Source organism: Cervus elaphus, chromosome 4 (assembly GCF_910594005.1).
Source record: "Cervus elaphus chromosome 4, mCerEla1.1, whole genome shotgun sequence".
Lineage (NCBI taxonomy): Eukaryota > Metazoa > Chordata > Mammalia > Artiodactyla > Cervidae > Cervus > Cervus elaphus.
The window spans coordinates 46072557-46087956 of NC_057818.1; positions in this window are offsets into that span (position 1 = coordinate 46072557).

Below are 15400 nucleotides of genomic sequence, written 5' to 3' on the forward strand. Positions count from 1 at the left end.
TCTTTTTATTAGAGATTGGTTCTGAAAGGGGCTATGACACATTACTGCCCAAGATAATGTGAGGGGAAGTTGGTTGGGGAGTGGTTAGTGAAAGATTTCTGGGATAAACTGTGCTTCTCTTAAAAATATAACACAGGGGAAACTTCCTTTTTCAGCCTCCCACAGAAAATAGGGCAATGTGAGGAGGCATTAACTGCCATGGGATTTGATTCTTCTAAACACATAGTCTAAAGCAAAATCGTAAGAGAGTCTGTGTTTCTTTTTTCCCTCCAACCATGTGAGATAAGAGGAGGGTGGTAAAAACATTCTTCTGGTTTAACAAAGAAAAAAACTCACAAATATTTATCCTTTTCAGAATCTACATGCCAATTTAAGTATTATTCTCAGGGAAATAAATTATTAAGCAAGACAACAAATCAGAATTACAGATTTTGGAAGGTTCAAGTTTTCTTTCATGAGATGTATTAATTGTCTCTGAAGTTCATATGGCCTACAAAGAATATTTTCATGAGGAGTTTAATGATGCTGAGGAGGGTCTGATTTTCTGCCACTTCAAAGAAAGTACCTTTTCCACTTAGAAGAGCTAAGATCCTCAAAACCAAAGTCAAGAATTCCACTGGTTAGTATCAAGAGCAAAACCAGAGAGGCTAGACACTTCAAATATGTGAAGAAAGCAGGCAGAGTAGGATTTTAGCAAAATGAAGTGTGAAATTGTAATGTTTTGTATCTATCAGAAATAATGGCTGGAATCATGGCAGCCATATTGCCACCTCGAAGGATGACATTGCCAACATGCCAGGAAATCCTAGTCCATGAGGATACCATTCAACTCACACATTGACCTCTGTAGAGCCTCCCTACCATATGGAACGAGTGTTTTGTCAAATAATAAAGGCTTTTATGTTTAAGATGTTTGGAACTTGTTCTTCCCTTATTTTGGCGAATGGCATCTTATGTGATACATCCAGGAGGAGTGATGCACACAGGATGGCACAGGAACTTAAGCATTATGGCTCATTCAGGGCTCAGACCACAGCCCTCACCAGAATGGTCCTGGCTGTCAGCACCGCATCTCCAGTCCCAGGCCCTGCTGGGATCATGGTGTTGACTATGGTCTCCACATTCTGTAGGCGGGAACAGTGAATTTCTAGCCACCAACCAACAAAATTTTTAATTAAGGTCACTCCCAGAGCATACATGTACCAAATTTAATAGTTTAACAGTTAATGTATAAAAATATCAGAACCATGATTGTTTAGGGGCTGCAGTCGGGGGGGGGGGTGGGTAAAAAGAAATTTTATGGGATGGTGGAAATGTTCTTTATCAGAATAGGGGTTTGTTGGGCTTCCCTGGTAGCTCAGTTGATAAAGCGTGAGCCTGCAATGCAGAAGACCTGAGTCCAATCCCTAGGTCAGGAAGATCCTCTGAAGCAGGAAATGGAAACCCACTCCAGTATTTTTGCCTGGACAACCCCATGGACAGATGAGCCTGGCAGGCTACAGTCCATGGGGTCACAAGAGCTGGACATGACTTAGCGACTAAACCACTACCACTAGTCCACTACTCCTATGTATCACTACAATATACACACTAGTCAAAACTCTGCACGTGTATTTAAAATGTGTGCTTTTCACTGCAAAGTTTAGCTCATTTTCAACTGTGAACCCTAAACTCTAGTGACTTGAATGCTAAAATGTTTGAGGGTTTAAGAGTACTGCTTTTAAATAGTTCATTTTAACTTATTATCCATCAGAGGGGACTTCCCTGGTGGTCCGGTGGCTAAGACTGTGCTCCCAACTCCAGGGGCTCCGGTTCCATCCCTGGTCAGGGAACTAGATCCCACATGCTGAAACTAAGAGTTCACATGCTGCAACTAAAGATCCCGCAAGCCTCAACAAAAATGGAAGATCCTCTGTGCCATAAGTAAGACTTGGCACAGTCAAATAAACATATATTTTCAAAATTCATCAGATAAACCATACGGATCAATGAATGAAGGGAAAGACACGTATGTGTGTGTGCTCAGTCGCTCAGTTGTGTCTGACTCTTTGCAACCCCATGAACTGTAGCCTGCCAGGCTCCTTTGTCCCTGGAATTCTCCAGACAAGAATACTGGAATGGGTAGCCATTCCCTTCTCCAGCAGATCTTCCCAATCCAGGGATTGAATCCCAGTCTCCTGCATTGCAGGCAGATTCTTTACTGTCTGAGCCACCAGGGCAGCCCAAAGACAGGTATATGATGAGGCAAACATGGAAAAATGTCAACATTTGCAAAATCTAGATGATGGATATATGCATATTATGGTAAACTGCGTTTAACTTTTCTGTCGGTTTGAAAGTTTTCATAACTAAATATTGAGGGAAAAGTAAAAGCCTAGGCAACTGGTTCCACTACTGTGGCAGATACCTAAAGTAATCGTGGCTCAGACCAGGCAGAATTCTGGATCTTTCTCAGTGGCGGTCCAGCTGGCCCTTTTCTCCTACTGCAGCGTCACCCAAGGATCCTGTCCTCAGCGGCTGATGACTGTCCATGCCCCTTGACTGCCAGGCCCTCAGTCTCCAGACCGAGGAAGAGAAAAAGTAAGAATTGCAAATCTTTGTTGTTGAGAGTTATGAAAATAACTAACAGAGAAACCAAAAATAATGATGGTGATTATAACAACAACAACAGCCGAGGTCCTGTTCTAAGGACGTCACATGAATGAGTTCATTTACTCCTCAAACAACCTTATGAGATTTGTTGTTGTTGTTTAGTCGATAAGTCCTGTCCGACTCTTTTGTGACCCCATGGACTTTAACCTAGCAGGCTCCTCTGCTCATGGGATTTCCCAGTTAAGAATACTAGAGTGGGTTGCCATGCCCTTCTCCAGGGAATCTTCCCGACCCAAGGATTGAACCTGTGTCTCCTGCATTGGCAGGCAGATTCTTTATTGTCTGAGCCACCAGGAAAGCCCCTCATGAGGTAAGTTCTATTATTATTCTCAGCTGTGGATTCAGAAACTGAGGCCCCGGGAGGCTAAGTGGTATCTTCATATCAGAAGAGGATGGTGGGAATCGAATCCGCATCTTCCAGGGCAGGAAGTCGACAGACAATGGCTTTATGGGTAACACTGAGTCAAAAACCAGAGGCAGAAACATCTTGTTAAGAGATGTGGAAACTGTGACAGAGGAGGAACTACAGAATCTATGACTACTGCCTCTGGAGAGAGGAAGTAGTGTGAGGAGGAGCCAGGGGTGGGGATGGGGTCCGTGGCAACATCATCATGGGCAGGCAGGAAATGAGACCGGAAGTCATGAATCTCTGAACCTGGCAGCCTCCACTTCTGTGATCCCAAGTGACTGTACCTCTCATTCGTGTGAGTGTCCACACCCCACCGATGGAACCTGGGAAAAGCGGGCAACAACATGAGAGCTGATGATGGAGCTTTGGAGGCCCCCACTGGAAGCTGGACAGTCTGCCAGTAGGGAAGACTCAGCCTGGAAGCGTGAGGCCAGGAGCAGTCCACGTGAGCAAGCCCATAGCACTTAGACTGGTGTCCTGCCTAAAGCTCTCCAAAGCCAGAATTGAATGACACCAGCATCAGCTACCACAACAAACACTGATGAAAGGTGTGTTGGGCCAGACACTGTTCTAGGCACTACACATGCATCAGTTCATTTGATCCTTCCAACAACAAGGGGGAAACTGAGGCACAGAGCAGCAACACATGTCCCTCAAAAAGTCATCACACTGGGGACTCCTCTGTGAACCTCTTGCCACAAAGGATCACTGCAGAGTAAGAGTAAACCAAACATCAGATTTCTCCAAAGGTGGATGCTTTCTTGATTCATTTCTGGTGCCCTTGCTTGAATTTCAACCACAGTGACCAGATCATGGTCTGGGCAGGGTGCTGAGAGCATCAGTGGCAGGAAGGGGTGTGTGTGTTCTTAGTCGCTCCGTCTCGTCTGACTCTTCGTGACCCCATGGACTGTAGCCCGCCAGGCTCCTGTATCCATGGGATTTCCCAGGAGAGAATACTGGAGTTGGTTGCCATTTCCTTCTCCAGGGGATCTTCCTGACCTAGGGATCGAACTCACAGTTCTTGTATCTCCTGCATTGCAGGCAGATTCTTTACCACTAGCACCACCTGTGAAGCCCGAGGAGGGTGGCAGATTCTAAATGCATCAGGAGACATAGCCTGGGGGAGCCACCTTGGCATTCTAATCAATGTGGATGGATTACTCTGATATAAGCCTTGGGGCTACGAATAGCATTTATTAGAGAGTCGGCTGAGGCTGGGTGAGTCTCCATTTGTGGAGGGCTGAGGGCACCCCATCCCTCTCTAATGTTCCCTATTGTCTTAATAAAAAGACACAAACAAGAAAGAGGAAAACATTTTAATATCAAAGAGAAAGGAAGAGTGTGGGGAGGAAGGGGTGGGTGAGGAAAGAAGACAGTAGGAGGTGGTAAAATGTTTCAAAGATTCACATGAAAAACTGAGAAAAGACTTCTGTCCTCAAAGGAACTGTTGGCAGGGTCCTGACCAGGCAGCCCAGGTGATTTGCTGGGTGGGCTGAGTCCTCCTGGATTCTATTCCCAGCCTTGCCACGTCCCAGCTATGAGGAATGAGAGTGCCTCGGTTTCCCCAGGTGGTTATGAGAACGGATGAGCCCATGTGGCAAGGCACGCTAGCTGTCTGTGTTAATGGGTGGGTGGGCTCATCTGCATTCTGCTTGTGGGATGTTACTACACTTACCCAGTTCTCAGTTGGCAGGCAAATTGAAAGATTATAAATAGTCACCTCTCAGTTTCTCATCGATGCATTAAATGTGACTTGGCAGCCTGCCCAGCCTCCCTCTCCGGGCAGTTGGTGGGCAAGGGCTGTTTTGCAGAGGTCTAGCGGGTGTCCAAGACACGGGCTCCAACCCCCAGCTGCCCTGTGACACCAGGTGTTATCCCTCCCACCCCATGCCCGCCTTGGCACCAGCTCACACGGCCTCTCCGGGCCACTGCCTGTTTGTCTGGACTCAGCCGTCCAGCCCCAGCCTGCATGAGGTCAGTCTGTTCACAAATGGGTTCTGGGAAGGCTGTGCCAGGCGGCGGGTGGAGGGGAGGGGAGGGAGGGGCAGGCACGGCTGGTGAGAGCTGGGCTGTCCTGGGGCCTCCCTCCATTTCACTGCATTGACTTCTCAAAGGCTGAGCTCTCCCCTGGCTCTGGAGTGGGACCCTAGAGGCAGCAACAGATTCTGAACCCCAGTCTCTGGATTCAAGTCTCATTTTGCCCCACATATGACCTAACACTCATTGCCTATCTTCTCATTGCCTATCTTCTCATTGCCTCAATTTCCCCATCTGTAAGATGGAGATAACAGTGCCTACTCCATATGGTTGCTGGAAGGGTTAAATGGATATTATTATTATTATCATATTCTGATGTTCCAGATAGTGTCAGAGTGCATGTGTGCTAAGTCACTTCAGTCATGTCCAACTCTATGCAACTCCATGGACTGTAGCCCGTCAGGCTCCTCTGTCAAAGGGATTCTCCAGGCACGAATACTGGAGTGGGTTGCTGTGCCCTCCTCCAGGGAATCTTCCCAACCAGGGATCGAACCCACATCTCTTATGTCTACCTGCATTGGCAGGCAGGTTCTTCACCACTAGCGCCACCTGGGAAGCCCTAGCGTCAGAGTTATCTGCTGTGAATAGGGTTGGCTATTATTACTACTTTCCCACCAGACTAACTCAATTGGTAAAGAATCTGCCTGCAAAGCAGGAGACTTGGGTTCAATTCCTGGGTCGGGAAGATCCCCTGGAATAAGAAATGACAACCGATTCCAGTGTTCTTGCCTGGAGAATCCCATGGAAGAGGAGCCTGGAGGGTTATAGTCCATGGGGTCACAAGAGTCAGACACGACCGAGTGACTAACACTTTCACTTTTTTTCCCACCAGGTTAGGTAAGTAATTAAGAGCAAAATCTCTGGCACCAACCTGGTTGGGTTCAACTCCCAGCCCCAGCATTAATTACCTATTACCTTTAACATTATTTATTTATTTATTTTAGGCAGTGCTGGGTCTTTGTTGCTGCTTGGCTTTTCTCTATTTGTAGCAAATGGGGACTACTCCAGTCTCAGTATGTGGGCTTCTCATTGCAGTGGCTTCTTTTATTGCAGAGCCCAGGCTCGAGGACACACAGGCTCAGTAGCTGTGGCTCCAGGGTTCTAGAGCACAGGCTCAATACTCGTGGTGCACAAGTTTAGTTGCTCCACCACATGTGGAATCTTCCCAGATCAGGGATCGAACCCTTGTCTCCTGCATTGGTGGGCGGATTCTTTACCGCTGAGCCAACACGGAAGCTCCCCATGTACCCTTAGATATGGGTCTTAATCTCTCTGTTCCTCAGTTCCCTCATCTGTAAAATGGGGATGATGATTATGCCTTCTAGAGTGTTGTGAGGAGTGATAAATTAAACTTGCCAAGTTCTTAGAATGATGTCTGGCACACAGTGGGTGCGCCATTGTTGCCGTTGTTACTAGAGGTCTGCTCTCTTTCCATCGAGGTTGCTAAGCTGCTGTGATATGATCCTGGAGCAGCCCTCATCTCTTCTAAGGAAGCATTGCTTGAGGATTAAGGCAACACAGAAAAAAGGTGGAGTAGAGAGATGAAGGAAGATGATACTGGAGAACATTTTTGGAGCACTTGGATCTAACTGTGCCTGAAGCAAGACCTGCCCCTGACTTCTTGATTCCAGTTCAGTTCAGTTCAGTTCAGTCCTCAGTCATGTCCGACTCTTTGTGACCCCATGAACCACAGCATGCCAGGCCTTCCTGTCCATCACCAACTCCCAGAGTTTACCCAAACTCATGTCCATTGAGTCGGTGATGCCATCTAACTATCTCATCCTCTGTTGTCCCCTTCTGCTCCTGCCCTCAATCTTTCTCAACATCAGGGTCTTTTCAAATGAGTCAGCTCTTCGCATCAGGTGGCCAAAGTATTGGAGTTTCAGCTTCAGCATCAGTCCTTCCAAATGAACACCCAAGACTGATCTCCTTTAGGATGGACTGGCTGGATCTCCTTGCAGTCCAAGGGACTCTCAAGAGTCTCCTCCAACACCACAATTCAAAAGCACCAATTCATCTGTGCTCAGCTTTCTTTATAGTCCAACTTTCACATCCATACATGACTACTGGAAAAACCATAGTTTTAACTAGACAGACCTTTGTTGGCAAAGTAATGTCTCTGCTTTTTAATATGCTGTCTAGGTTGGTCATAACTTTCCTTCCAAGAAGCAAGCGTCTTTTAATTTCATGGCTGCAATCACTATCTGCAGTGATTTTGGAGCCCCCAAAAATAAAGTCTGACACTGTTTCCACTGTTTCCCCATCTATTTGCCATGAAGTGATGGGACCAGATGCCAAGATCTTAGTTTTCTGAATGTTGAGCTTTAAGCCAACTTTTTCACTCTGCTCTTTCACTTTCATCAAGAGACTCTTTAGTTCCTCTTCACTTTCTGCCATAAGGGTGGTGTCATCTGCATATCTGAGGTTATTGATATTTCTCCCAGCAATCTTGATTTCAGCTTGTGCTTCATCCAGCCCAGTGTTTCTCATGATGTACTCTGCATATAAGTTAAATAAGCAGGGTGATAATATGCAGCCTTGGTGTACTCCTTTTCCTATTTGGAACCAGTCTGTTGTTCCATGTCTAGTTCTAACTGTTGCTTCCTGACCTGCATACAGGTTTCTCAAGAGGCAGGTCAGGTGGTCTGGTATTCCCCTCTCTTTAAGAATTTTCCACAGTTTGTTGTGATCCACACAGTCAAAGGCTTTGGCATAGTCAATAAAGCAGAAATAGATGTTTTTCTGGAACCCTCTTGCTTTTTCGATGATCCAGCAAATGTTGGCAATTAGATCTCTGGTTCCTCTGCCTTTTCTAAATCCACCTTGAACATCTGCAAGTTCATGGTTCATGTACTGTTGAAGCCTGGCTTGGAGAATTTTGAGCATTTCTTTACTAGTGTGTGAGATGAGTGCAATTGTGCGGTAGTTTGAACATTCTTTGGGATTGCCTTTCTTTGGGGTTGGAATGAAAACTGACCTTTTCCAGTCCTGTGGCCACTGCTGAGTTTTCCAAATTTGCTGGCATATTGAGTGCAGCACTTTCACAGCATCATCTTTCAGGATTTGAAATAGCTCAACTGGAATTCCATCACCTCCACTAGCTTTGTTTGTAGTGATGCTTTCTAAGACCCACCTGACTTCACATTCCAGGATGTCTGGCTCTAGGTGAGTGATCACACCATCATGATTATCTGGGTCGTGAAGATCTTTTTTGTACAGTTCTTCTGTGTATTCTTGCCACCTCTTCTTAATATCTTCTGCTTCTGTTAGGTCCATACCATTTCTGTCCTTTACTGGACCCATCTTTGCATGAAATGTTCCCTTGGTATCTCTAATTTTCTTGAAGAGATCTCTAGTCTTTCCTATCCTACTATTTCCCTCTATTTCTTTCTTTTTTTTTTCCCTCTATTTCTTTGCATTGATTGCTGAGGAAGGCTTTCTTATCTCTCCTTCACATAGAACCAATAAATTCCTTCTTAGCTTAAACAACTTTGCTTGGATTTCTGTTACGGCTAAATCTGTTCTAAGACAGAAAGTTATTGGAGGGTTCAAATAACAGATAGGGAAGATATTAGAGGACGTATGGAAGCTGAAGAGAGGACAGAAGTGATACATCTTGAGAAGAGAAAGCTATGTGGAAGCAGTGTGCATTCCAGATTAGAATCCCAGCTATGTTACTTACTGTCCTTGGTAGAGTGATTACATAATGATTGTAATACTTCACTCCTTTATGTACACATTCTTACAATATGACTTTGTTAGTCTTCTCATCAAAAAATGTAGTCTATTCCCCTACCCCTTGAATCTGGACTGACCTTGTAACTTGTTTTGGCCAACAGAACATGGTGAGAGTAATGCTAAACTAGTTCTAAGGTTAGGCTTCCAGCTCCTGTTTGCTCTCTTGGACTCTTGCCATGACCTTGTGAACAATCCAGGCTCACCTATGAGTGGATAAGAGATTGGAAGTTCCCCAGCCAAGTATCTTTTGTCCCCCAGAAGCAGAGCCATCTAGCCTCCGAGAGATGACCACAGATACATGAATGAGTCCAGCTAAGACCTGAAGAACCACCCATGTGAGCCCAGCCTATACTGGCAACCTACAGATTGGAGAGAGAAAGAAGCAATTGTTGTATTAAGTTACTGAGTTTTGGGTGGTTTCTCTTCTTTAAAAAAATTTTTTTTCATTTATTTATTTATTTTTGACTGCGTTGTATCCTAGTTGCAGCGTGTGGGATTTTCATTGCGGTGTTTGGGCTTATTTGCCCCCAGCATGTGGGATAGCAGTTCCCGACTAGGGATCAAACCTGTGTTCCCTGCATTGGAAGGAGGATTCTTAACCACTGGACCACCAGAGAAATCTCTTGGATGGTATTATGCGGCAGTAGATAACTGATACCTTGTCCAGGGGTCTTACGCAAACCTGACCTTCAGGTTGCATGGCAAACAAAAGCCACTCTGTCCCAGTCCTGATCTTGTGCTAGTTCTGAGCCTGGATCTCAAGAGGCCTTGCAGCTACTAGTCACTTTCTTGGACTCCTGCCTCCACCTTGTGGACAAGCCTGGGTTGGTCTTCTAGAGAATGGGAGATCACATGGAGGGGAGCCCAGCTGTTCCAGCCAATGGCACCTGGTCCAGCCTACAGACAGCCGACTCCTAAACAGGTGAGAGAGCTCAGCCAGAATCAGTAGAGCCAACCCTAGCCCACTGCTGATCAGAGAGTCACGAACAATCGATCCCAGCAGAGACCAGAACTGCACAATTGGTTTGCAGACTTGTAAGCAATAATGAATGCTTACTATTTTAAATCTCTGATTTGGGAGTATTTTGTTTCGCAGCTGCAACTGATCCACTAACTTTCCATGGGCAAGTGAATTCACCTCTCTGGCCCTCAGTTTCCTTCCGTGAAAAATAGAAACCAGTACCTGCCTATCAAAATGACCAAAGTCGAGAACACTGAGTCATCATTATGTAAACTGTGGACTTGGGATGATTATGATGTGTCAGTGTAGGTTCATCAGTTGTAACAGATGAACCACACTGGTGGGAGATGCTTAAATGGGGGAGGCCATGCATGTGTGGGGCAGGGGTATCTATGGGACATCTCTGTACTTTCTGCTACTTTGCTGTGAACCTAAAACTGCTCTAAAACTTGTCTTTAAAAAATTGAAATAGGAAAAGGTAGAAAGAGGATAGCTAAAAGTGGAATATGGGGCATGTTGTGTCTTACACTGCACTTGGAGGTGTGGGAAGAAGTGGTATTTTTCCTGCTAGGTGATGAAAGATTCTCATTGTCCAGTGGGCTCTGTGGAGAGTGGCCACTCCTCTGTGCTCCAATCTAAGGGTTGCCCCTCCCCTGCCTGCAAGGAGCTCCACCTGCCAGTATTATCTTCTTCAATGGACATCAGATCACGTCCCTACAACTACTCAGCAGCCTCCCATGGCTCCCATCTCACTACAGTGAGTGAAAGTCGCTAAGTCGTGTCCGACTCTTTGTGACGCTATGGACATCTCACTACAAATAAAGTAAATCCTGACCCACAAGCCCTACATGATCTGGCCCCTGGCTACCTGCCTGGTGTCCGTCCTGCTCTCGTCAGCTCCATCCAGCACGGACATCCACCCAGAGCCCTTTCGAACGTTTCCTCTGCTTAGAACTGCTTATGGTAGTAGGCTAAATAGTGTTGCCCCAAAGAGGGTCGCTGCTAACCCCCAGAACCTAGGAATATGTTGCTAACACACTGGAAGGGACTTTGCAGGTGTGACCAAGTTAAGGATCTTGAGATGGGGAGATAATTTTGGATTATTGGGTGGGCCCAATGTAATCATGGAGTTCTTCTAAGAGGGAAGCAGGAGGACTTCCCTGGAGGTCCAGCGGTTAAGAATCCACCTTCCAATGCAGGGGACACAGTTTTGATCCCTGTTCTGGGAAGACTCCACATGCCTTGGGGCAACTCAGCCTGCACCCTGCAGCCATTGAACCTGCGCACCCTAGAGCCTGTGCTTTGCAACAAAAGAAGCCACTGCAATGAGAAGCCTGTGTACTGTGACTAGAGAGTAGACTGTGCTCACCGCAGCTGGAGAAAGCCTGCTAGCAGCAACAAAGACCAGCCAAAAAAATAAATAAATAAATAAATTTTAAAAAAAGAGCGAAGCAGGAGAGTCAGAGAGAGAGAGAGAGTCAGAGAGTCAGTGAAAATATAATGTGGTGGGTCTTCCCTGGTGGTCCAGTGGCTAAGACTCTGCCCTTCCAATGCAGGGAGCCCAGGTTCAATCTCTGCTCGGGAAACTAGATCCCATATGCTTCAGCTAAGATTTGGTGGTGCAGTCAAATAAATAAATAAAAATAAATATTAAAAAAATACAATGTTGCTGGCTTCGAAGTTGGAGGCATAGGCAAGATGGAGGATGCAAAGAAATGAATTCTCCCCCTCAAGCCTCCAGAAGAACCCAGTTGCTGACACCTTGATTTTAGCCAAGTAAGACCCATTTTGGACTTCTGACCTTCAGAACTACAGGATTAAAAATGTGCATTGCTTTAAGGCATTCAGTTCAGTTCAGTCACTCAGCTGTGTCCGACTCTTTGCGATCCCATGGACCACAGCACACCAGGCCTCCCTGTCCATCACCAACTCCCGGAGTCCACCCAAACCCATGCCCATTGAGTCGGTGATGCCATCCAACCATCTCATCCTCTGTCATCCCCTTCTCCTGCTGCCCTCAATCTTTCCCAGCATCAGGATCTTTTCAAATGAGTCAGCTCTTCGCATCAGGTGGCCAAAGTATTGGAGTTTCAGCTTCAACATCAGTCCTTCCAAATGAACACCCAGGACTGATTTCCTTTAGGATGGACTGGTTGGATCTCCTTGCAGTCCAAGGGACTCTCAAAAGTCTTCTCCAACACCACAATTCAAAAGCATCAATTCTTTGGCACTCAGCATTCTTTATAGCCCAACTCTCACATCCATACATGACTACTGGAAAAACCATAGCCCTAACCAGACAGACCTTTGTTGGCAAAGTAATGTCTCTGCTTTTTAATATGCTGTCTAGGTTGGTCATAACTTTCCTTCCAAGAAGCAAGCGTCTTTTAACTTCATGGCTGCAGTCACCATCTGCAGTGATTTAAGGCATTAAGCTTGTGGTAATTTGTCACAGCAGCTATAGGAAACAAACATGCCCTTCCTCCAAACCCCTACTTGCTCAGTTTTTTGTTATTCAGGCTCAATGTCATCTTTTCAGAGAAACTGTCCCTGGCTACTTCAGCTTAGTAAATATTTTTTGAATGAATCATTGAAAATGATTCACTTGACCCTAATCAAGGTTGAAGCAAGAGTTCTCCAATTAACCACCATGGGCTGAATTCAGCCTGCACATGTGTCTTATTTGACTGACACTGTGTTTGAAAACTTGTTTGAGACAACATTCATCAGTTGGACAGTTTCCCTCAAATATCTCAATTTCCAGAATCACATGGGACTTTCAGAAGAACCAGGCCCGTCACTCCATGTTAGAACTCCCACGTCACAGCAGCCTCCCAAGGCCTTTCCCCTGACTTGTGTTTTCTGCTTGGCTTAGGGAGCCACTGACTTGGCAACATTGGTGTCTCTGTTAAGGATTCCCTAAAAGCAAATATGAAAATATTGGGTTGGCCAAAAAGTTCATTCGAGGTTTGTCTTTTTTGTTTGCTTTTTTCCCATACATTCTTAAAGAAAAATCCGAACAAACTTTTTGCCTAACCCAATAGAGTGCATCAAGGAGACAGAAGACACTATGAAACAACCAGATGGAAATGTTAGGACTGAAAAATACAAAAACCGAAGTAAAGTGCTCACTGGATGGACTGAACAGCAGAATGGAGATGACAGAGGAAGAAAGTGAACTTGAAGATGGATCCGTAGACATTCTCCAACCTAAACAATAAAGAATACTGGAGGAAAAATAACCAAGTCTCAGGGACCTGTGAGACAACAATAGGTCTAAATACATGTCTTTGGAGTCCCAGGAGAGAAAAGGGAATGGGGAGCTGAAAAACTGTTTGAAGAATATTTTCTTGGGAAGCAGAGTGGAGGGACAAATGAGGCGGGGAACAGGGTAAGCTGATAAAAGGTGCCCTAATGAGCTGATGCCTTCAAACTGTGGAACTGATGCCTTTGAACTGTGGTGCTGGAAAAGACTCCTGAGAGTTCCTTGGACAACAAGAAGATCAAACCAGTCAATCTTAAGGAAAATCAACCCTGAATACTCATTGGAAGGACTGATGCTGAAGCTTAAACCCCAGATTTTGATTGTCTGATGCAAACAGCCGACTCATTAGAAAAGTCCTTGATGCTGGGAAAGATTGAGGGCAGAAGGAGAAGAGGGCATCAGAGGATGAGATGGCTGGATGGCATCTCCCATGCAGTGGACATGAACTTGGGCACACTTTGGGAGATGCTGAGGGACGAGGAGGCCTGGCGTACTGCAGGCCATGGGGTCACAAAGAATCAGACATGACTCGGTGACCGAACAGCAACAAAGGAGCTGGCTGCAGCTGTGCCCCCTGGGGTCACTGGGGACCCTCTGAGAGGAGGCGTGGAATGTGCCTCTGAGTTGTACCATCCAGAACTGGTGAAGCTGGATGTCTACCCTCCCATTCCCACTCTTCATGAATAAGGATTGCTCCTGGGAGCACTGACAGCCAGGCTGCCAGCCGGCCCCATGCCTGGCCCAGCAGGCCTCTGAGCGAAGTTAGGAAGCCACTGCTGCATTTAGGAGCCATCCATGAGAGAGCTGATGCTAGGACTTCATGGTGGGCTGGGGGATATGGCTCCAATCATGCCCAATGTTTTTGTGACCTTATAGACTGCAGCCTGCCAGGCTCCTCTGTCCATGGAATTCTCCAACCAAGAATACTGGAGTGGGTTGCTTGGCTGGGTGTTATCAGTTGCCTATCGCTGCTTAAAAAATTGCCATACATTTCATAACTTAAACGGCACCATTTATGATCCCCTAGTTTCTGTGGGTCAGGAGTCCAGACACAGCTTGGCTGAGTCCTCTACCCAGCCAAGGTGTTGATCAGGATGTGTTCTCATCTGGTGGCTCATCTGGAGAAGAATCTACTTCCAAACTCATTCAAGTTTTTGGCAGAAGTCATTCCGTTGCAGCCATGTGATAGAGACTCTGGCTTTCAGAGGGCTTCACCCTCAAAGGGGGACCCTTGCAGCTCCCAGAGGCTGCCCACAGCTCCCTGCCAAGTGGGCTTCCTCAACACAGCGGCCTGCTTCATCGAGCCAGAAAAGCCTCTCCTGCTCTAGATGGCTAAGACAGTCTTCTGTGATATAACCTAATCAAAGGAGCGACACGCAACACCTTCATAATATTCTGTTGGTTGGAAGCAAGTCACAGTGAAGGGTGGGTAGTCACACAAAGGCATGGACACCAGGAGCTGGGACTCACTGGGGTCACCTTAAGGTCTACCCACCACAGCAGGGCACTAACAGCCTTGGTGTGGGTTGTATGAATTTTAGTTCAGTGCTGTGCAGATTGGCATCGGACCCATGCTTGGCTTTGGCTGTTTCACTTTCAGCTGCCATGCAGTGAGCTGCCGTGGATACAGGGCACTGTGGGTTTCCTAGGAGCAGGTCTGGGGGCATCAAGAGGTCTCCTTTCTCTCTCCCATTGCCAGCTCCTTCCCAAGTTCACTGTGTGACCTCAGGCAGCTTGCTTGAGAGCTCTGTGCTTTAGGGTTCTCGGCTACAATAAAGAGGTTCAGTGTGGCTCATAGTTGGCTGCGAGGACCATAACGTTGGTGAAGGATGTGAGTTCTGACCATGCCAGGTGATCCCCCAAAATAACAACAAAAATAATTATTTTTGTTATTCTCTGCCTCTGCTTCCCAGTGGGCCCCTCTTTAGCTCTCCACAAACACTCCCCCTTTCTGGAGGCATCTTTGCCTCCCTGGGTACCACGTGAAGCCTTAGGTGTTTCACCAACCGTGTCTGGGGTGTGAGGGGTGAGCACTGCCCTCTTCTCGGGGACAGAAGTTCTGAAAGTTTCAGATCTGCCCTGTTGTTGTTTCACAGTGGAATATCAGGGCCATGAATTTTACAAGGCATTAATATTTATTTCTGACTCTTGCACTCTGTTAAATAGTGTATGACATTTCCGGGAACAGCCAGCCAGGCCTGGTGATGGCCACAGGTCAGCTGGGCCAGGCCTAGTGCCTTGTCCCAGCACAGAGGCCTGTCTCTCCTTTCTCGGGGTGTCTGAGGGAGCCCTCGCCATTACAAGAATCAGGAGGGGGGTGCTCATCTGCTAACTGGGC